A 24,123-nucleotide genomic window follows, 5' to 3' on the forward strand; every position below is an offset into this window, starting at 1 on the left:
AACCATCAAAATCAGGAACTTAAGGTCACTTCATCTCTTGGAACTCAGTCAACTTTCACAAAGTACCCAAATAATTTCCCTTAGAGCCAAAGCTCCATTTTGGAGTCATGTGTCATGTTTCGTTAGTCTCCTTCAACTGGGACCAATTTTTCATACAATCCCTTGACTTTCAGGACCTTGAAACTTGACGATTACAAGCCAATTATTCTGGAGAATTTCCTTCCATTTAGATTGTTCTGATTTTCCTTCATGTTAGTTTTGTACTTTTGTAGGAATGTGAAAGAAATGATCTGTACTCTTCCCACTGATTACTATAAAGTGGCACACAATTTCATTTTGTACCAATACTATTGATGTTAACTTTGTTACAGTGGTGTTGCCAAGGTCCTCCATTGCGAAGTATTATTTTTTTCTGTGTAATTAGCAAGTATTTGTGAGAACATAATTTGAGACTATGTGAATATCCTATTTGTTATCAAATTTTAATTTATTTTTGCCTAGTAATTTGATCAACATGGACTCATGGTTTATTATTTTATGCCATGTTTTATAATCTATTGCTATCATCATTTATTTTGGTACTCAAATCATCAGAAATTTGGCCAAAAGGAGCCTCCTGGAGTTGCTTCAGTGTTATTTTGACAAGTTCCAAGTCCCTTTATTCTTTCAGCACTTTCTTACTTTCTGATACATCAAGATGTCCTGGAAAATTTGGCCTTTTCTCTGAGGAGTACTGTCTCTTTTTAGTAAAAAGTGATATTTAGGAACCAAGATCTAGACACTTAGCTTACTCATTACTTTTAGGATTTTGTTGTCCCTAGGAACACTTGCTTTAATGTCTCCAAAACACTGTGCTCTCTGCTTCCCCATGATTTTTGTATATGTTATTCCCTCTAGGTGAATGTCCTTCCTTCTTCACATAATGAACTCTTCCTACTCCTCCTTTAGATCAAAACTTAAATCCTGCTTCTTCAAGGAACGCTTCCTATATGCCTAGATTGGTTGAGGTCTACACCCATAGCGTCATGTTCTTTTTGAATCTATAATATAGCAATTATTTGGAAACATATACCTCCTGTCTCTAGGCTAACAAACTTTGGAGAACAAAATCTGATTTTGATCAACATTGTATCACTAGTGCCTACCTCAGGTCCTAGCATATGGTAGTTCTCAACAAATATTTATGGAAAGACTAAATGGGTGAGACAGTGAATGAGTAAATGAATGAAACCGGAACTAGACCCCAGTGCTTTCCTAGCTATTCCACAGTGGACACTTAGAATTTTAAATGGTATTCTGTAAATTCTTAGACATATGGCACAATTTTATTCTTTCTGACAGAACCCTGAATTTTTGCACACTGGGTCAGACAATTTTCCACATTATTTTTTAATTTAATTCTTCTTGAAATGGATTCAGACAAAAGTGGAAAACCGAGTGCCCTCTGAGAAGGTCATAGCATTTGCCACTATTGAGTTAATCACTTGGGCTTATTCTCCATTAGATTTATTTGTATTCTGAGAAACTTTACTAAGTTGTAGGAAAATTAAAAGTTACAGAAGAATATTTAATTTGATTGCATAATACTAAACCTTCACCACCTCCTGGGTCCCTAATTAAATCTTGTTTTTACATGGTGCCTTGTCCTTGAATATGTGTGGCTCTGAAAGTCTCAGAAAGGGAATTTATGATACAGGAAATCCAGGAACTCACTTTAAAACAATGTGGAAGTCTAATAGTCCTACCATTGTCTGTACAGGAAGGCCAAACATACAATTGTCTTCTTAGCTTGATGCTTTTATGGTTTTTCTCTTGGTTTTGAATCAGACCTAGACTCAACAAAGACCCACCTATGGTTTCTGCCTCTTCCCAGCTGTAACTCCAATAACTGTGCTCGCGCATTATGTCAGACCTTTTGGCATCATTTGAAGCATTTGATTACTGAATTCTGTTGACTTGCTAGAAAGAAAGTGAGGTCAGAAGGGCAGGCCTAAAATAGTTATAGTTCTTTCAGTCCTGAGAGATATATTCAGAGAGTTTTTAGAAGGCTTTTTTCTCATTTTACAGTTTCTGAGATGGACTTCTGAGACACTTGGTATTTTCTCTTCCATTCATTGTATGCACTGTTTATTACAAAAACCAGAGAATCTCACAGCAACTTACACAATGAAAAATGATTATTCAAGATTTCTCCTTTTGCCTGACTTGCACTGTGGTTTTCTTCATTCTAAGATATCTGGCAAAAGTGAACCTGTTTGTTTTGTTTTGTTTTTTTAACCTGGTTGAAAAGAACTGCTGGTAATTCTTAAAAAAAAAAAAAAAAAAAAACAGCATGACAAATGAAGAACAACATCACACATGAATTAGGAATCTCTCCTTTGTTCTTGTGAGGCTACAGTGAAACAAAGATTCTTAGCCATACTGAGGCTCTTGTAACTTGTTCAATACGTCACACCAAAGAGTCTATAGCAATTATAAACTCAAGAAAAATGTCTCTACTTTGCAGCTTCTTTTCAGTGGCATATTTTCCTCATTCACTTAGTTACGTTTCAGGTGGTTTAGAATTAGATTATGACTCATATAATGTGATTTTTCTAAAGAACATTTACTATTGCATCACATCTCAAAAATAATTGAAATGGATGCAATTCATGGATATGACTTAATTAACTAGGACTTTTCCCTACACTGAGAAAATGATAAGGTGGGCTTTACTACACAAACTAAAACATCCCAACCAAGACAACTCAGTATTCAAAGAATCAAAGGCAAAGAATCAAAGCAAGCTTACAAAATCTCCTCTAATTAGAAGACTGTTTGAAAATACAATTTTCAGCTTTTAAGTGAAAAAACGCTGAGCTGCTAGCCTCACCACTTTCTACACAGAAATCCATTTTAATTGTTGTATCACTTCTGAATTTTGGAAGGAAAATTGGCAGTGTGTGTGCCATTTCTAGCAAAGGGAGAAAAAAAAAGGTAATTGTGTTTCTGTACACCGTGCCTTCAGTAATGGCCTGGAAGATGGAACTGCAAAAAGACTCTAGGACTATATTTCATTTGTCAAAATGAATGTCGGATATCAGGTCATTCCTAATATTGAGTAATATTCTCCCAGTGGGGCAGAGCACCTCTCTGTGCCAGGCATTAGCAGAGCAGAGCATGCTGACTAGAGGAGACTTGCAGGTGATATTTTAGCCTAGTCAAGTGACGGCCTCTGACCACAAAGAACATTGGCTGGGGCTCTGTTAAATTATCCAAAGAATTATCAAGTATCTAGTATATTTATCTGTACAGAAATTCTCTTTAACATCCCACCAAAAGCTACATAACTTAATATCCTATGAATGCCATATTCCTGGGAGGAAGCTAAAATATCTATTTATCTACTGGGGTGGCTGAGTAGGGGTGATGTTATTATAGCAAATGTGTACATTTACTTAGCTCTGCTGGTCAACAGCTGAGTCGTTTCTCTGTTCTCCCACTTGGAGTCATTTGATACCCAGTGAGGATCATCTCCCTTGGAGGCTGCAGTGTTTATCTTCCAAGCACTAATCTTAAAATGTAGCTCTTGATTCAGGCGACAGTGAGCCAGGGGATTTCTGAGCATCGTTCCTTCTCTTATTGAGTCTTCCATAGGGACAGTCACTTTTAAAGAGTATAAATAATTGAGCTACCTGTTTCAGTGTAAACCACAAGTATCATCTCTGCCAGATATGGAAAAGCCCATACATATTTAAAATATAAATTAAATTTTAAAATATTCATGTATTTAGGATATTTCAATTGTTCTTCTAGCTTTTAAACATGTTCATGAAAAAATTATTTTTTCAAACTATTTACAAAAATGGAACAATTTATGAAGTCTATGAAATGCCTGAAAAAATTATTTCAGTTAAGGTACTTTCTTACATAGAAAATTACATCACCCTATAGAATTAGAAACGAAAATTTGCTTGCTCTTTTAAGGTGGAAACCATTGTAACCTCAATACCTAGCAATTAGTAAGTGGTTAACAATAATTTGTTGAATAAATGAGTAGAAGAAATATTAACAAAATCAAGGTTGTATTAGATAAAAAGTATAATCAAATAATAGTACAATTACATAATTCTTTAAGTGCTAGATAACATGATTTTGATTTATCTGGTGGAATTTTTAGTGGTTTTACCTTCACCTACAATAAAGGCATCCTGGGAAATTATTATGATGATTGGCATGAATAATGTATAAAATTGTTCCTCTAATCTCTATATTCATGCTGTACTGGTATTATCTCTCTCTCACGCACATGCTCTGTCTCGCTCTCTCTCCCCATCTTTCTCTGCACATACACAGAGGAAAGACCATGTGAAGACACAATGAGGAGGCAGCCATCTGCAAGCCAGGAAGAAAGACCATCTTGCTGACATCTTGATCTTGGACTTCTGGCCTTCAGAAATGTGGGAAAATAAATTTCTGTTGTTTAAGACATCCGGCTGGTGGTATTTTGATAGCAGCCTGGGTTGACTAGTATAATTCCAGAGGGCAGAGCCAACAGCCATAGAGACTTATTGCTAGGCCTTAAGACCTAATTAAGGAATTTCCAACATTTGCCCAGTTAGACTTCAGAATTGTTATGGATCAGAGACTCCTTTGTGCCCGCCCCTGGCATTTTCCCTGTTTTTGAAGGAATATTTAGTGTTTATCCTATACCTGTTTCACCATTGTATATTGATGTGTGAGAAGCAGAGAACCTGGATTTTTATTTTCACAGGTCTCTGTAGTAAGAGAAACTCCATAAAAGGAGCTGAGCTTTGGAACTAACCCTGAGAAATCTCATCCATACCCGGACCTGACTTAGTTGACGAGATCCTGGACTTTGAGCTGATGCTATAATGATATGAGACTTTGGGGACCTTGGGAGGGAATTAATGCATTTGGAATGTGAGAGAAATATAAATTATTGGAGCCTGAAGTCCAGACTATGGTAGGCACCCTCTAACATGGCCCCAAATGATACCCTCCTCCTAACTTATTCTAAAAAATAGACATACTTCTAAAAATTAGAATATAGAAAAGCAACGGTCTGTCATCTGAGATTGGATTACAAAAAGACTGTGGCTTCTACCTGGAGTTCCTACCTCAATCACTCTTTAAGGGAAATCTCTTCCATGTTGTAGAGTTTCCCTATGGAGAGAACCATGTGGACAAGAAAATGATGTCTTTGGACAACAGCCAGCGAGGATCTGAGACCTGCCAAGAATTATATAAATGTGTTTGTGGAAGTAGATATTCATCTAGCCCAGCCTCGTATGATTGGAGCTCCAGCCAACAACTTCATGGCACCCTTGCAAAGCATCCTGATCCTGAGAAATCCACTTAAACTTTGCCCCGATTCCTGACCCACAACTTTGGGATAATGAATGTCTGATGTTTTCAGCCACTAAGTTTTGGTAATCTTTTGTGCCCTGGAAGGTAACAAATATATTTGTTATCATTGTGTCTCTCCTTACAATTTTTTCAATGTACTCTTAAGTTTGCCTCCCTTCCAGTATCTGCTTTTACCCTGAGTTTTAGTCTATTAATCTTTTACATTGGCTTAGAGTAATTATCTACTTAATTATCTATTATAATTTTATTTATAGAACATATACTACATATTACAATAAATAGTAGAAAAAAATTTAGCTTGTTATTATAGAGTATTTTAAATATATACAAAAGTAAAGTAAACAAATATAATGGACTCCCATGCACCTATCACCCAGCTTCAGCACTTATGGTCAATATTGATATAACACAACAATATTGACACAACAACCCATAGTCAATATCATTTCATCTCTATGTTTACCCATTCCTCTCCCTCAGATTATTTTCAAGCAAACCCCAGGTATATCATTTATTCTACAATATTTTTAGTATGTATCATTCTTTAGAAAAACATTTTTAGGTTATGAGCTGACCATATAAATTATATCAAGGGGTATTCTGGCAACAGAGATAAGACCTTCAGAGCAAGTATAGCCATTCTTGTTAATATTCTTCTACTCAAGGATATGAATAAACTATTCTATAGAAGAAATGAACAGGAATTTTGGGTTAGAGATTAGCAAGCTGAAGAGAGAGGGAAAACAGTTGAAGGAAGAAAGGGAAATCCAACAGCATGGCAATAGGCTGAAGCCAAAGTCAAATATATAACCAATGATGATTAACTGCAATGAGAATGATTAGGTGACTTTTAAGACCAAGGCTGTCTAACGCTGAAGGTTAGATTACCTCAAATATGTTGCCTATTTTATATAATTCTCCTTTAGTCCCCCAAGTCCTTCAGAAAAGTCTGCTATGCACATATTCTAGACTCAGAGGTCTTTAGTAGTAAACAGTTTGGACAGTGTAAAGCAGAGTGAAATATGGCCTTACAGACAGGAAGTGAAAGGTTGAGAAGAACTTTATAATTCAATAGAGCAAGAACTAGAAGTCAGAAGCGATCAGAAAAAATGCAAGTGACATCCCCCCACAGATCAAACCCAACAGGAATCAATGTAGCTATGGGAAATATATGCTAGTTTTCTGATAATATGTGAGAAGATAGTTCAATAAACTTTTTACTTCAATACTAAAGGAAAAGTGACTCTAGGAATCTGGAGAATATGTAATTACTTCAAGAGGCGGCCATTTTGATTGCACACACAGACACACAGACTCACATACAAATGTACCTCCTGTTGATGAAATCAAGAACAACACCACTAGTGAAGCCTATTGTAATATCTATAAGATTGTGATGCATTTTGTAAGAGAAAAAAGAAGAGAATCAACTTTACCACCTAGTTCTACTATCAGTGAACTACCAGATACGATGATGTCCAGATATAAATGGATGGCCCCATTGAGTACATCTGCAGAACACAGATATGGTTTTTCCTCCACTAATTGCTCAAAGTAGGTTATTAAGAATACAAAAATAGAAAAAGAATATTATACTCAACTGGCATGAAAAAAAAAATTGTTTGTTTTTTTTTTTCCTAGATGGAGTCTCACTCTGTCACCCAGGCTGGAGTGCAGTGGTGCGATCTCCGTTCACTGCAAGATCCACCTCCCAGGTTCAGCCATTCTCCTACCTCAGCCTCCCGAGTAGCTGGGACTGCAGGTGCCTGCCACCACACCTGGCTAATTTTTCTTTTTTTTTCTTTGTTTGATTTTTAGTAGAGACGAGGTTTCACCGTGTTAGCCAGGATGGTCTCGATCTCTTGACCTCGTAATCCACCCGACTCAGTCTCCCAAAGTGCTGGGATTACAGGCATGAGCCACTGCACTCGGACCAAAAAAAGAGAGCTTTTAAGTCAAGTCAGCGGATTACAGTTTTGGGGTAAATAAGAATTATATTGAAGAAATTTTTTTATCAGTTGTAAAAAAATCTTGTGGCAAATAAAATCCAATTTACTATGTCTCAAAACTTTTTTAAAAAAACAGGAATTTCGGTTTGTTTCATATAATCAAGGCTGCGTGAGACAGAGATAATTTTATGTAAGAATTTCCTATCCTGGTCTTAAAAACGTAGCCTTTTTTTGGTAACAGCACTCATGATTCACAACTCTACCCACCCATAAAACTGGGAATTTTCATCTCAATCACCTAACTCACTATACTGGAGGAAGACTTTTTCTTGGATTTTATTGTCAAACACAGAGGGATATTATGAAGTAATTTCCTCTCTATTGCCTACAGCAATGATAAAACCAAAAATGTGTACAAGAGTAAAATGTGATGTCAATCAAAACACAATCAATTTTACCATATATAGAGGGTTTTTTTTAAATAAAAATATCTTTCTGGTATAAGTATTGACTTGTCCTTGATTTCTGAAAGGAGGGTAATATTGCAGGATATGGTTGAAGGATAACTATTATTTCATTTCTCTCTCACAGATGAGCCATTGCAGATTTAGAAGTTATAAATTGTCATCTCCCAGTAATCCATTGTATTAGTCAAGGTTCTCTTATAGGGACAAAACTAATAGGAGATATATAGTATCCATGAGATATATATATGAGATATATACCATATATACACACACACATGTACACACATATACACGTGCAATCACAAGGTCCCACGATAGGCTGTCCGCAAGCTGAAGAGCAAGGAGAACCAATCCAAGTCCCCAAACTGAAGAACTTGGAGTCCGATGTTCGAGGGTAGGAAGCATCCAGCACAGAGAAAGATGTAGACTGGCAGGCTAAGCCCATCTCTCTTTTTTACATTTTTTTCTGCCTGCTTTATATTCTCTGGAAGCTGATTAGATTGCACCACCAGATTAAGGGTGGATCTGCCTTCCCCAGCACACTGACTCAAATGTTAATCTCTTTTGGCAACACCTACACAGACACACCCAGTAATAATATTTCATATTCTTCAATCCAACCAAGTTGACACTCAGTATTTACTGTCACAAGTTCATCCCTTGTCAACTTGAACCCATACACATCTCCTCAGACCATACATAATATTCAAATAAAGACAATAATAAGGTCATAATTACGCCTAACATAATCTAACCGTCCTTTGTGCTACTGGAAATGCACCAATCCCCAACCCAAATACTACCATCCATAACACACAGTTAACAATACTTAAATGCTGATATGAGGTCAATAAATCTTATGTTACATGATAAATGACAAGGAAATAAAATAAAAATATTTTCTTAGTACAAGTGTTTACATGCACAAACATGATTTAACAAAAGAAGAAGGAAATACTCATGACAGTTACAGTCCTCGTTTCTGCAGCTAGTTCACGTGGTCATAGCTGGTACTGATGACTACCTTCTTCTACTACCCATTCTGTTTTCCCTTTGTCTTCAGCAAGTGCCTCAGCAGGTCACAGTTTTTCTCCTGGTGGAGTGACCCAAACCTTCATTCCTGGGAGCTCTGAACCATTTGTAGTCCTGCCTGGATTGTGCTATTGTAGTTTCCCATTTACCTTAATCATAGGGTATGGTAACATTAAAAGATGCCCTAATGGATCTCCTGTATTCCATGCATACTCTTCCTTACTTCTGTTGTGGAGTAGTAGACTGATTTATCTTGATAGTCTGGGTTCATCATCCCAGCCAACACCGTAACTCCCTTCTTAGCCTGTTGACTTAAAGGTAGGAGGAGTCCAAAGTGTCCAGGTGGCAATCTTAACTTCCAGTTTAATGGAATCATTGTTGCATCTCCTAGTGGCAGCATTCCTCGCTCTGGAACTAAGACTACTAGACCAGCAGAACATAATGTCATGGGAACAGGAAGCAAAAATTTTGCTAGTGGATCACTAGGGGTGATGGTGAGTGGTGCCACTTCCACCTCTTGATTCCTGGACCTGTGGATCCTAGCTACGGGAGAAATAGTACCTTATATTTGACAGTGATTCAGACCATACATGGTCTTCTGGAGAACTTTGCTCCAGCCCTGCCAAGTATTGTTACCTAGTTGACATTGCATTGTGACTTCAAAATGCCATTCCACCATTCTATCAATCCAGCTGCTTCAGGATGATGGGGAACATGGTAAGATCAGTGAATTCCATGAGCATGAGCCCACTGCCACACTTCTTTAGCCAAAACGTGAGTGCCTTGATCAGAGGCAATGTTGTGTGGAACACCGTGATGGTGGATAAGGCATTTTTTGAGTCCATGGATGGTAGTCTTGGCAGAAGTGTTGCATGCAGGATAGGCAAACCTGTATCCAGAGTAAGTGTTTATTCCAGTGAGGTCAACCCTCTACCCTTTCCGTGATGGAGGAAGTCCAATATAATCAACCTGCTACCAAGTAGCTGGCTGATCACCCCAAGGAATGGTGCCATATTGGGGGCTCCGTGTTGGTCTCTGCTACTGGCAAATTGGGCACTCAGCAGTGGTCACAGCCAGGTCAGCCTTCATGAGTGCAGCCAGGTCAGCCTTCATGAGTGGAAATCCATGTTGCTGAGCCCATGAGTAACCTCCATCCCTGCCACCATGGTGACTTTGTTCATGGGCCCATTCAGTGATGACAGGGGTGGCTGGGGAAAGAGGCTGAGTGGTATCCACACTCAGGGTCATCCTATCCACTTGATTATTAAAATCCTCCTCTGATGAGGTCACCTATTGGTGAGCACTTACATGGGATACAAGTATCTTCACAGTATTTGACCACTCAGAGAAGTACATCCACATACCTCTTCCCCAGATCTTGTCACCAATTTTCCAATCATGCTTCTTCCAAGTTCCTGACCATCCAGCCAAACCATTGGCTGCAGCCCCTGAATCAGTATATAATCGCACATCTAGCCATTTCTCCTTCCATGCAAAGTGCACAACCAGGTGCACTGCTCAAAGTTCTGCCCACTGGGAAGAACTCTTCACTGCTGTCCTTCAGGGAAGTCCTAGAAAGGGGGTATAGTGCTGCAAGTGTCCACTTTCGGGTAGTGTGTGCATATCATGCAGAACTATTTGTGAACCAGGCCCTAGTCTTCTCTTCCTATGTTAACTGATTATAGGGAACTCCCCATGAGGCCATCAGTGCAGGCTGGGGGAGAGAAGGCAGGGTAGCAGGAGTAGAGACCGTGGGCATTTGAGTCACTTCCTCATGTAATTCACTTGTGCTTTCAGAACCTGCTCAAGCCTGATCACGTAGATACTACTTCCATTTGATGATGGAATACTGCTATGCATGGCTCACTTTATGGCTAGATGGGTCAGAAAGCACCCAGTTCATCATAGGCAAGCAGTTCAGGTCGCATGGTGACTTGATGACCCGAGGTCAAACGTTCAGTTTCCACCAAAGTCCAATAACCGACCAAGAGCTGTCTTTCAAAAGGAGAGCAGTTATCTGCAGAAGATGGCAGAGCCTTACTCCAAAAGCATAGAGGCCTCCACTGCGAAGGAGGCCTCTATGGGGCCTGCCAAAGGATCCAAACAGCATCCCTATTTGCTGCTGACACATCAAGCACCATTGGATCTGCTGGGTCATATGGCCCAAGCGGCAGAGCAGCTTGCACAATAGCCTGGACCTGTTGCAGAGCCTTTGCCTGTTCTGGATGCCACTCAAAACTCAAAGCCTTTTGGGTTGCTCAATAAATGGACTGGAGTAACACACCCAAATGAGGAATGTGTTGCCTCCAAAATCCAAATACACCCACTAGGCATTATGCCTCTTTCTTGGTTATAGGAGGGGCCAAATGCAGGAACTTATGCTTTACCTTAGAAGGAATATCTCGACAGGCTCCACAGCCCTGAAACCCTAGACATTTTACTGAGGTAGAAGCTCTCTGAATTTTAGTCGGATTAATTTCCCATCCTCTAGCATGCAAATGTCTCACCAATAAGTACAGTGTGTTTGCTACTTCTTGCTCACCAGATCCAATCAACATAATGTCATCAATGTAATAGACCAGTGTGATATCTTGTGAAAGCAAAAAGCAATCAAGGTCTCTCAGAATAAGATTATGATACAAAGCTGGAAAGTTGATATATCCCTGAGGTAGGACAGTAAAAGTATATTGCTGGCCTTGCCAGTTGAAGGCAAATTGCTTCTGGGCCTTATGGATAGGGATGGAGAAAACGGCACTTGCCAAGCCAGTGGCTGCAAACCAGGTACCAGAAAATGTGTTAATTTGCTCAAGCAATGAAATCACATCTGGTACAACAACTGCAGTTGGAGTCACCTCTTGGTTAAGCTTACAATAATCTAGTGTCATTCTCCAAGATCCATCTGTCTTCTGCACAGGCCCAATGGGAGAGTTGAACAGGGATGTGGTGGGAATCACCACCCCTGTGTCTCTCAAACCCTTCGTGGTGGTACTAATCTCTGCAATCCCTCCAGGGATGTGATCAATTTCCCATCCTCTTACGGTTTTTCTAGATAGATGCAGCTCTAATGACTTCCATTTGGCTTTTCCCACCATAATAGCCCTCACCCTACCAGTCAGGGAGCCAATGTGGGGGTTCTGCCAGCTGCTAAGTATGTCTGTGGCAATTATGCGTTCTGGCACTGGGGAAATTACCACAGGATGGATCCAGGCACCCATTGTCAGTCAGTCCTGACCTAAAACTCCATTAATTACCTGACCTCTATAAGCCCCTACTTTAACTGGAGGACCACAATGACATTTTGGGTCCCCTGGAATCAATGTCAACTCAGAGCCAGTGTACAGTAGTCCCCGAAATGTCTGATAATTTCCCTTTTCCCAATGCACAGTTACCCTGGTAAAAGGCCAGAGGTCTCCTTGGAGAAGGATGGGAGAAAGATTCACTACATAAATTGTTGGCAATGCAATGGGGTCCTTACTCAAGGGGACCTGGACCCCCATTCATTCAAGGGGTTCGGGGTCTGTAAACTGGCTCAAGTCTGGAAATTAATTGAGGGACTGTGATTCTCTATTTTTGTAATTCAAATAAGTCTTTTGTCCATTCAACCTGGAAGTTTTCTGTTCGTTTAAGTAGGAATGTAGTAGTCTTCCTATCAATTTCACTTCTAGAAACACTGTGATTAATTATCCAGTGCCAGAGCTCTACATGAGTCAGACTATTCTGATTGCTGCTTTGCCTCTGCTGTCCATTATGGTAGCTACTCCCACCTTGCCTTTGATGGTTGAGTGCTGCCACTTGGCCCCTGCCACCTCGGGATCCAGCTGTTACCATTGTATTTAAATTTTGTAGTTGAATGACTGAGGTTCCCTCTGCTAGATCTGATATACAGAGAAGAGAAATCACAGGGCTCTTCAAAGATGCAGGTGCTTCCCTCACAAATCTATTTTGCAACTCATTGGTCAAGGGTTTATCTTCTTGGCCCTTCCAGCTGGGATGAGTAGGTCTAACACAACTAATCCACTCCACCATCCCAATCTCCCTAAGTCTTTGGATTCCTTCCTCTACTTTAAACCAAGGGAGATCAGACATTTCCAGCTCACTCACAGTAGGCCATCTTTTAATCCATACTTTAGCAAACCAAGCAAATAAATGGTTAGAACCTTTTTTAACTCCCCAAGATTCAACATTAAAAGCAGAGTCCCTACTTAGTGGGCACAAATGAATAAATTCAGCCTGATCCAACTCTATGTTTTTTCCACCATTAACCCACATCCTTTATATCCATTCCCATGCTTGTTCTCCATATTGCTATTTATATAAATCAGAGAACTCAAACAGTTCTTTTTGAGTACCTCCTAATGGGTCACACTCTCAACCTCACCTCTAGGGGACTGCTGGGACTTTAGTCTAGTTATAGGTCTAGAAGCAAACAGCGGTGTTGGGGTGGCTCCTGAGGAGAATCAACATTATCTTGCCTGGCAACTGCCTAATGGGAGGCTATCACTGCTGCCTCAGACAGTTCAGGGTTTATCTCTTCAGACAAATGTGGACAGGCTGATGGCAACATGGGTTAGGGAGAGGATGTTGCCACTACTGGGGATGGAAAAGCTGTTTCTTCTGGCAAAAAAAGTTCATCAGAGTTTACAAACTCAGTGTCCTCAGCTTCATAAGGGTCCTCCCACACATCCCCATTCCAAGTTTCAGGATCCCCTTCTTTTCCAATCAATGCCTTCATTTAACAATAGACACCTGGCGAGGCTGTGCATGCATCTTTTGTTGCAGGTCAGCCACTAGCATGATAAGAGCTTGTGTCTGTTTTTCCACAATTTCAACTCTCTTTCTACAGGAGATAAGACTCTCAGGGCAATCTTAGCAGATTTGAGGCACAGTATCTACTTCTGAAGCTGGGAGACAGAATCCCCTAGTTCATCATTTTCTTTCATCACTTTGTCCATTGAATTTAGATGCAACCAACCAGCTTCATTATGTTCCCTGGTTCTCCACGTGTGGTCAAAGGTATTATGTATAGAGTCACTAAACTCCTTGCCTCTCACAAGCAATGAACCAAGAGTATGAAATGAATTTATTTTGCATAACTCTCTATTCACATCAAGGACTATCAGTGTTTCCATATTATTAGAAGTAGAGTACTTAGCATTTTTGGATCTAATCGTTAAGCAACCAACTCCAGAAACACCAAAACCAATGAAAGAACTCCATCCTTAATATTCTGTCCCTCTAGAACCACTCCTGCTACCAAACTCTGTATTAGTCAGGGTTCTCTTATAGGGACAGAATGAATAGGAGAGAGAGAGAGAGAGAGAGAGAGAGAGAGAGAGAGATGGGAGGTTACTAAGATTGAGTTTCACATGATGACAAGGTCCCACAATAGGCTGTCTGCAAGCTGAGAAGCAAGGAGAGCCAGTCGGCGCCCCAAATCTGAAAACCTTGGAGTATGATGTTTGAGGGCAGGAAGCAACCAGCATGAGAGAAGGATGTAGGCTGGGAGGCTAGGACTGTCTCCCCATTTCACATTTTTCGTCTGCTTTATATTCACTGGAAGCTGATTAGATTGTGCCCACCAGATTAAGAGTGGATCTGCCTTCCCTAGCCTACTGACTCAAATGTTAATCTCTTTTGGCAAAACCCACACAGACACACCAAGGATTAATACTTTGCATTCTTTAATCCCATCGAGTTGACACTCAGTATTAACCATCACACCCATCATGTTTCTGAGTTTATCGGAGAAATTTTAATACTGGTGCAAAAGAAACATTATATATCTGTGATGTGTAGCTATATATATTCTCATATACAGCACAAATATGCATGCATGTATGTATGTGGATACAGAGAGAGAAAAGAGACCAAGGGAATGAAGAATACAGAAACCATGTCATGTTCATTCCCCTCTCTGATATTCCAATCACCTTCATCTTGCTCATCTTGCCAGGGTCTCCTTATAGCCTCTCTCCTCACCCTTTTTCTCCCTAACACTTAAGATCCTCTACAAGTCCTTTCCTGACCACACTGTTCTTTTGCATTCTCCTTCTTCTCCATGCTCTTCTAGTACACGTCTTAATACACCACATGACTCAGCATTTAGCTACACACCTTTATTGCTCTCTGAATGTTCCATGTGGCAGTTTTGTCTTCCCAACTAGAGGACTCAAGGGCAAGGACTTTGTGTTATTATTATGCATTACCATATCCTCTCTTGCTTTGCTGTGTCATGGATGTTAAATAAATAAACATTAATAGATTGAAATAACTAAGTTTCCAATTAGGCTGTCATTTTGATTAAAAAATTACATTGGGGCCTAAAATTTTTAGAATGTTGCTGTCCATTCCAGCATTCACATCCTCTATTTGAAATATAACATAGCTTAGTAGTTAAAGCCACATTGTCTTGAATCCTAGCGCTCCAATTTACTAGTTATATGATCTTGAGCAAGTAACCTAAATGTCCTCTGCTTAGATTTACTTTCAATAAAATAAGAATAATTATAGTATCTAGCTCACAGAATACTATGAGAATTAAATAAATTAATTCATGAACAGCATATACAAGACCTTGTATTCAGAAAGCACTGTACAAATAATGACTATTTTGCTATGGTTGAATGAAAATCATAGCTTAGATTTCTAAATTGGCCACTTACACAAAATGTTGGCTGGTATTGACTTGAAGAAACCAAAGGCATTTTAAGCTCAGTTTCTAGATGACAAATAAATAATCTGTTTAAGAAGATATGGATGGTGGGGTCTGAATTAAATGACAGGAGGTTTATTTCAAACACAAGGCAAGAATGATCAAGGTTAGCCTGTACCAAAAGCCTGAAATGTTATTCTTCCCCAATCTTAATCATTTTTTAGATCCTCGCCTAACAGTTTAGATCAAATTGAAAAGAGAAAGTTGATATTAGGAGCAAACCTAATATAATAACCTGGTGCTCTGGTTATTAACCTGGTGCCTCCATAGCCTAAGAAGGTATGTGGCTAAGCTGACAGAAATGATGTTGATCTTGGGAGAAATACATATAAACTACATCTGTGTGTGTTTGTGTGTGTAATATGTATATATAGTATGTACAGAAAATTTCATATATATAAAATAAATGCAAAATTTCCTGAATTTATGAGGTGTAAAATATATATACAAATATATTTTACATTTATCTCACATTTCATATACATATATATGTATGTGTGTGTGTGTGTGTGTGTGTGTATGTATTTGAAATGTGAGATAAAATGACTAAAATCAAAACCAGGCCAAGAAGGCAGCTAGGTAATAACATTAGCTCCAAATAACTGTGCAGCTTAGAATGTTATTTCCCTAGACATCCTCTGCCTATGTTTTCTCGCATGTCAGTGCAATATAACTAAACTAATTTGCCTTGTAAAAGTGAAGTGAGCAATAACAAAAAAGACAGTGAAGTGTAATACAAATAACATGAGTTCAGAAGTCAAAATACATTGGTGAGAATCCTACTTTCTAATAAAATACTTGCAGAAGTGTGTAGTTTGTTCAATTATTAAGAGCCTTAGGAATCAGGTAGGCCTGCTTTTGAATCTGAGTTCTGCCACTCCAAAAGCCAAGTCTCCATGAAGTTCTTTGGGCCTCAGTTTCCTCATTATAAAATAGGGACAGGAAAACTTCTTGGAGACCTCAAAGAAAAGTTAGAGAGTATTTAATTTATCCATCCCTCTGCCATCACTCCTCTTTACACCCTCAACTAACCTGGTTGGTTAGAGACCAGGTAATTTATTGAGCCATTTTTACTAGTGGTAGGTTACTGTGCACAAGAAATATGGATACATGGGTTGGGTGCCATAGTTCATGTCTGTAAGCTCAGTACATTGGGAGGCCAAGGTGGGAGGATTGCTTTCATCCAGGAGTTCAAGACCCATCTGAGGAACACAGTAGGACCTCGTCTCTCCAAAAAAAAAAAAAAAGTGAGGTGGTATGCAGCTGTGGTCCCAGCTACTCCAGAGACTAAGGCGGGAAGGTCACATGAGCCCAGCCTGGGAGGTCGAGGTTATAGTAAGCTGTGATCACGTGACTGCACTCCAGCCTAAGTGACAGAATGAGACTCTGTCTCATAAAAAGAAACATGTGCACATGAGTGTGTCTGTCTCTGGCATGTATCCTTTAAACTGCTGGATGGTGAGCTGAGTCATGGTCTCCCCAAGAGGAATGAAAAGGCTCATGCATTTCAGCCTTTTTATTAGGCTTAAGTTGGGGTTCAAAGCAGAACCCAGAAAATGTAAAGGGTACCACACTTACTATTTTTCATGTCCCTTATGCATCTGTCTACTTCATAAGAGCTTCATTAGGAAGCAAGGTGTCTAAGATAAGTTAAAAACAGGTCCCTTGATTGTATTATCATCTAATAATATCCTATCTCAGTGTAACTCCTAAAATACATTTACAATGTTTTTTATAAAAATGAAATGAAATAATGGTCTTAAAGCACTTAACAAAGTGTCTGACATATAGGAGAATAAGCAAGTAGCATGTATTAGCGTCTATCATTTTGTTATTACAATTAGAAAACAAAGATTTAGAAAGATGGAGTCATTTCTCTACAGTTACTTAGTTAGCTATTGAAATAATGAAATTCAAACTTCAAACACCCCTCTGTTACCATAACTTTCTTCCCATGCTTCCATTTTTCTCCTGCCTTATGTGCCTTCTGAATCCTGGGTAGACTCCAACTCAACAATCCCTCACTCAGGCACTGTCAGAGCTGGCTCTCCTCCCAGCCTTCGACTGTGACCCTTTCTCCTTTACCAAATTGCCTTCTTCCTTGAGCCCTCCACTTTCAGGGTTGCTCAAGGCTTTCTCCTCTCTCTGTATCTCTGCACTTGTAACCACATTGAATATCACCATTTCTGATGTTCATGTTCTTAGAATCAGTTCCCAAGGCTGTATCTCCATTTTGAGTTCTGTCTTCCATGCTGAATAACCCTACCTTTACAGCTGCCTGCCACATATCCCCTAACAGGGGTTTTACTGGCCCCTTTAAGTAAAAATAATGGAATCATTACTTGCTCATCGTCTCTCCCTACTCTCTTCCTCAATCATACGCATCTTCTGATGTTTCCAGTTTTAATAAAGGAGTCACTGTTCTTCTTTTAGACTCAATCCCTCAGATTCTCCCTCCTTTTCTTCCAGTCCAATTCATACAATTTGTCATCATTCTAGAGCTGTGCTGAACAATACGGTAGCAACTAACCATATGTGTCTACTAGGCACTTGCAATGTGGCTAGTCTAAATTGAGACCTGTAAGTGCAAAGCGCACACCAAGTTTTGAAAACTTAGTACAATCATCAAGAATATAAAATATCTCACTAATATTTTTTAAAAATTGGTTATATGTTGAAATGACTGAGTTGAATAAAATATGTTATTAGAATTAATTTCTTCTATGTCTTTTTATCTTGCTTTAATGTGGTCATCAGAAAGTTTAGATCACATGTATAGATTGCTTTCTATTTCTACTGGACGGCATTGTTCTACATCATTCTAGTCTTCCTTCTCAACATTTAAAACATTTCTTTCATGCTAGTCTTACTATTATTATCTATTTCAAGCTTCTTATAATGCATTCTAGCAGATTTCTCTGCCTGTACAATCTCCCTACTCCAATTTGTCTCATCCAAACTGTATTCTGTCTCCAAATCAACCTTCCCAATGAAAGATTCAAATAAAACCACTCTCTACTCAAAAATAAAAAACAAAAACAATTACTCCTCCCTGTTCTTCAAAGAAAGTCCAAACTGTTACAGCCCCTTCTCCTTGCTCTTCACATAGGAGCTAAGATGCTTTAGGATGGCAAAGAAATGCACAGCAAGATGAAGCTCTGTTTAGCTGGAAGAACTTTACTTTACGTGTGTGTGGGGGGGTGGGGGTGTGTGTGTATGTGGTGAGGGAGTCACACGGCACCTCCCAGCGACTTTGACTTGACTAAGCCTAGCTCAGAAAAAGATATCCTTCACAGGGATTTTATAACCTGGAATAGTACATCTTCTTTCATGTATTCCCAAACCCACCAACCTGTTGACCAAAAACAGGAACCTATATAACAAACAGGCTAGAAAGAAAGGTTTCTGATGCTCCCAGAAGGCCTTGGCTCCTCCTCTGAGATGCCAAGATTGATATCATTGTTTCTTAAACATCCAAATATCTAAATTTTACCCACCATTGGGACTGGTTTCTCTTTGAGAAGAGCAAGAAATCACCAAACTTTCCTGAAGCAATTAATTGGAGCAACTGGAAATACACAAGAAAAGTAACAAAACTTCATGCAAATATCTGGCCATTCAGTACTATCTTCTGAGTGTCAGAAGATGGGTAAAGCAGACTCAAAAGGTTTTGCTTTTCCAAACTACAATCAAAATACTGTTTTAACATTAGATTTTGTTATGATCATTAATAGTTTTCCAGGTAATCTCAATCTGATATTCAAAACCAAATCCTACTATTATTTTCTTCATCATGAACCCTACATACGAGCTCATCGTGATTACTGTTCATCCATTACCATGCATACTAAATCTATACCTTTGCTCAGGTTATTCCCCTCGCATGAAGTGCCATATAGAATGGTAGAACTTGAAAAGAAGTTGGAGATCATCTAGCCCAATTCTTCATTTTATAAATGAGAAGCTTGAGGTACTGGAGTTCATGAAGTCAATTTCTGATAGAGGCCAGAACCCAGATCTGCTACTTTCCAGTCCTGTACTTTTTTCACCACATAATTTATTTTTCTTCTTTTCTTCTGATTTTGCATGTTAGAATTCCCCGTTCTTCAAGATCTAAGATAAAAGGCACTTCCTCCACAGTGTCCAACCAGCAGTGACCTACCACTCAGCCTGTTTGCTCACACTCAGTCTGTAACCTGCTAGATGTTTGTGATCCTTAGCTTCTGTCTTGGATCTTAAATCAGTTAAGTGAGGGTGATGATGCTATCTGAGACAATGTGTGTCCACCGAGGAGATGCCTTCCATATAGGAAACTCCCTATGCCTTTTTGTCAAATAAATAATTAAACAAAGGAACAAGATGTATCAACCTAGAACCTTGGCAACTAAATCTATAGTATTAGAAAATGGATGCATGAACATGTAAAAACAAACATGCAATGATGCAATCCATTCTGATTCCCTTGAACAAAAAAGCTTCCACATACATTTCGAAGTTTGCTATTGATTTTTAAAAAATAATTTCACTCCTCCTCTTTAAGCCTGTCTTCTAAGAAGAGAATTAGTGAGTTATAGCAGAGACTGAGTATTAGGGATTTAAAGATTAAGTCTGGAAATCCACGTGTCTCCTTAAAACACGCAGAGTGCCATTTCAGCTAAGTGAAGAGAGGCTTCCAGCCAAAAAGACCCAGTCTAGTTAAATTGAAAAAGAGTTGGTTAGTGTTTGCCCGTGGATATTTAAACATAAAATAATCTATCACCTCAATTCTTCTGTTCCAGTATGTTTATTAAGTAAATGTTTATTATACTAAATGCTATTTCAAACTGGATGAGGGAGAGGGAATGAATTTTTTAAAGTAGGAATTTTATATATCTCATGTAAGGGATCATCTTTTAAAAAATCAATACATTTCTATTTTTAAATATGTTGTTTACGTAGGACTCAAGGGAGGGTTAGAAGGAAAAGCTCAGCCCCAAATGAAATTAGTCCTAAGGAAAATACACACACACAAACAAAATTCACTCACAGAGGGCCTACTAGTGATTTTTTAAATGAGACACAGAGGGTAGACAGAAAAAGGCAGGAACAGGCCCTCTATGTTTTCAAACTGAAGAGTCAAACCAATGAAGTTTATCACAGCCAGTGGTTAGCGACCATGGGGATAAGCAGATATTTAGACACTTGACTTAATTCAATTCACTTCAACGCTATGCAGCAAATCATTATTGAACGTTTATTATATGCAAGGCAGTGTGTTGGCTAGGAAATATAAGGTAATTAAGGATGATTACAACTAATTTCTATCCTCAGAAGTTTTGGGCAGTATGGATACTGTTCATAGATCAATTGATATGAATATCAACCCCGTCCCCACATACAGGCTTTAGCACTGGTTCCTGGGAAAGAAGGGGTCTCAGTTACCCAGACAACTGTTTCTAGTCATCACTTAACATATTTGATTTGTCTTCCTATAACTTAAGATTCTTCATTTGACTTAAATCCAAGCATTTTCTCTAAATCTGCCTTAAAGACATTTTCAGAGATGAAGCTATGAGTAGTTCTGGAATCTGAAGACCTCACTCAAAACATTAACATATTTCAACAACATTTACTCATATATCGTATTTTACTAAATTCTATGAAATGCTTTAAAATTATATTCACTGAAAAACTAATGGTAATTTTGTTTCTAGAAGGTAAAATGCAAACCAAACTTAAATGGCATCTTGGGCAAAATTTTATCAAAATGTTAGCTTCTTCAAAAGTTACTAAATAGTCAGTAGGGATTCATAGAAGCAGAACCTTTTCTGCTCCCCAACTAGAATGTACATTCCTTAAGAGTAGGTACTCTGTTTTTTATCTTTGTAAAGCTAATGAGGGTCTTACACAGTGCCTGATACAATGGGCACTCAGTATTGCATGTTCAGAATGAATTAATTAATAAATAAAACATAAGACCTGGCAGTATTCAGAAAACTTCATCTCTTAAATTCTAATTATCCACAAAGGTAAGCAAAGAATGATTCGGTAATATAGAACAAAAGAATGATTTGGTAGTATAGAACAATCCAAGAAACCAGGCAGGTCTTTTCCAGGGCCAAAGAGGAAAGTTACCCTGAGAAGAGGAGGTAGGGCAAGATGGCAGCTGACCACAGGGTTTACTCCACTTGACCTCCCAGAGATGTCCTGTAGGGTGCACAAATTGCAGACATCTCCCCAGAGGTCTTGTTTCCATAGAAATATCATCACCAAAAGCTGTGCCCCATAACATGATATCCTGTAAATCTGTCCAACATACTGAGTAGAGCTATCCAATTCCAAAGAGTCATTGGAATTTATTGCCAAAGATTTCTTTGTAAATGTTAGAGGACATATCATTCTCATATTTTGCCCTCCTTGGTGAGATATTTAAATAAACACATAGTTTCATTCCTGGACTCACTAGCTGAGTATTCTTTGAAACTTCAGTTACATATCACTCTAAGGAACAGTGTGACCTCTGTGAAAGCTCAGGCTTGGAATTCTGTGAGGATGGTAATCACAAGATTAATGTTTTCCCTATTTAAATCTAATTTTGAACTAAAAATAGCTGTAAAAGCCTCTACTTATCTTAGAGGGGGAGGCAGGCTGGCAAGGGGCAGGGATTACACTGCTATAGAACATCTACAATAAATCCTCCATGTTTCAGCGTTGAATATGTTCATTGAGGACTAGGAAATAGCATTTGTCATATGTGCAATGTACCTTCCTTTATCAATAAAATATGTGATTATTTTGTTTTTGAAACACAAACATAAATTCATTATTTTCAAATAGTCATATTTTGGTATTTAATATTTTTGCAGGATTTTAAGCACTCCCAAATCATTTATTTATGTGCTGAATAGTCTCACTTATTATTTCCATGCTATGAAAAACATGAAATAATTTAATTGACTTCCCCAAGGTCACCAGCAAAGCAATGATGAGAAACCTGAGAATGAATCTTTTCTTCTTCCAAATATTTTGAAAGTTGGCTCATATAAAGAAAAAAAATATGTATGATGAAAGAGCACTTCTGGGAATGAAAAAGAGAAACTTGGTCTCTCAATGCCTAGAGGTCTGTGCTAGTTCCAAAGATAAAGCTTTTATTTTAAGCACAGAGCTCAAATTAATCTTCACTCTAACCAAACATTTTCTTTGTTATATTCTGAATTTGGAAAAATAAATGAAACAATCATAAAGAAAAATTTTATAAAGTTTGCCCTTATTAGTCTAATACTTAATTCCAGAGTTTTGTGCTCTGGCACATATTTAAATAATTTAGGATTTCAGCAAGCTACCCATGTAAAAAATATCTCGTGTAATGTAATATTTATTGAGCCAACATTTATTGCAAACTTATTAGATACTATTCTCACCTTCCCATTTAGTTCTTGTAAAAAACTATATGGAGCTGATGCTATTCATACCATGCCCATTTTACAGATGAGGAAATGAGGTATAAAAATATTAATTTTCCCAAGGTCACAGAAATTGTGAGGGTTGGAGGCTGAATGCAAGCAGGATAAGTATCTACCCAAAACAAAACAAAACTGTATACTGAACAACCGCACAGCCCTGTCAAAAGCTACTTTTTAGCTAATAAATTCTCTTTTCCTGGAGGTTTCATTAAAATGCCAATAATAACAAGAACAACTTCAGCAGAATGTTAATGTAATTTAGTGTTTCCTGGAAAACCTTATTTCTATTTCTAGAATTTTCCTTATTCCTGTAGTTTTTTCTATTTTCTTGAAGCCTGGTTCTATTTTGTAGATAGGAAGGCATTCATGGCAAACTGAATTCAAATTCCTACTTTGCTTCACATGGACCATGTGACCCGGGGCTTACTATCCAAGTTCTTCAAGTCTCTTTCATATTGGTATTCAGCAAATTGTCCCCAAAATTCTAGCTATAAATGTTTATTAGGAAGTAAAACAGAATTTAGAGATTAGCCCAAAATTAATTTACAAATGAAAAAAAACATAAGGCCCAGAGAAATTAAATGTTTTGTTTGTTTGTTTGTTTGTTTGTTTGTTCGAGATGGAGTCTATCCACCTCAGACTCCAGGCTGGGGGACAGTGGTGCTATCTTGGCTCATTGCAACCTCTGCCTCCTGTGTTCAAGCATTTCTCCTGCCTCAGCCTCCTGAGTATCTGGGATTACAGGGATCCACCACCATGCCCAGCTAATTTTTGTGTTTTCAGTGGAGACAGGTCTCACCATTTTGGCTAGACTGGTCTCGAACTTCTGACCTCGGGTATCTGCCCACCTCAGCTTCCCAAAGTGCTGGGATTACAGGCATGAGCCACCACACCTGGCCAAAATGAAGTGATTTTCAAAAACCTCTAAGCTAACTCCTTATGGAAACAGTAATGAACCCAGGTTGCCAGAGTCCCAGGCATGCACTCTTTCACTACCCTGTGCTATCTCTAGCTGGTGAATAAATAACAGATAATCCCTTCCAGGAAAAGTTTTCCTCAGGCAAATAAGGCATGATTATATATAACCAGTTACAGTGCTGAGCAGAGACGTGGAGGTGTAGTCAAAAGTCTTTTCGGTGCTAGTGAATTTT

This window comes from Rhinopithecus roxellana, chromosome 3, assembly GCF_007565055.1.
Source record: "Rhinopithecus roxellana isolate Shanxi Qingling chromosome 3, ASM756505v1, whole genome shotgun sequence".
Lineage (NCBI taxonomy): Eukaryota > Metazoa > Chordata > Mammalia > Primates > Cercopithecidae > Rhinopithecus > Rhinopithecus roxellana.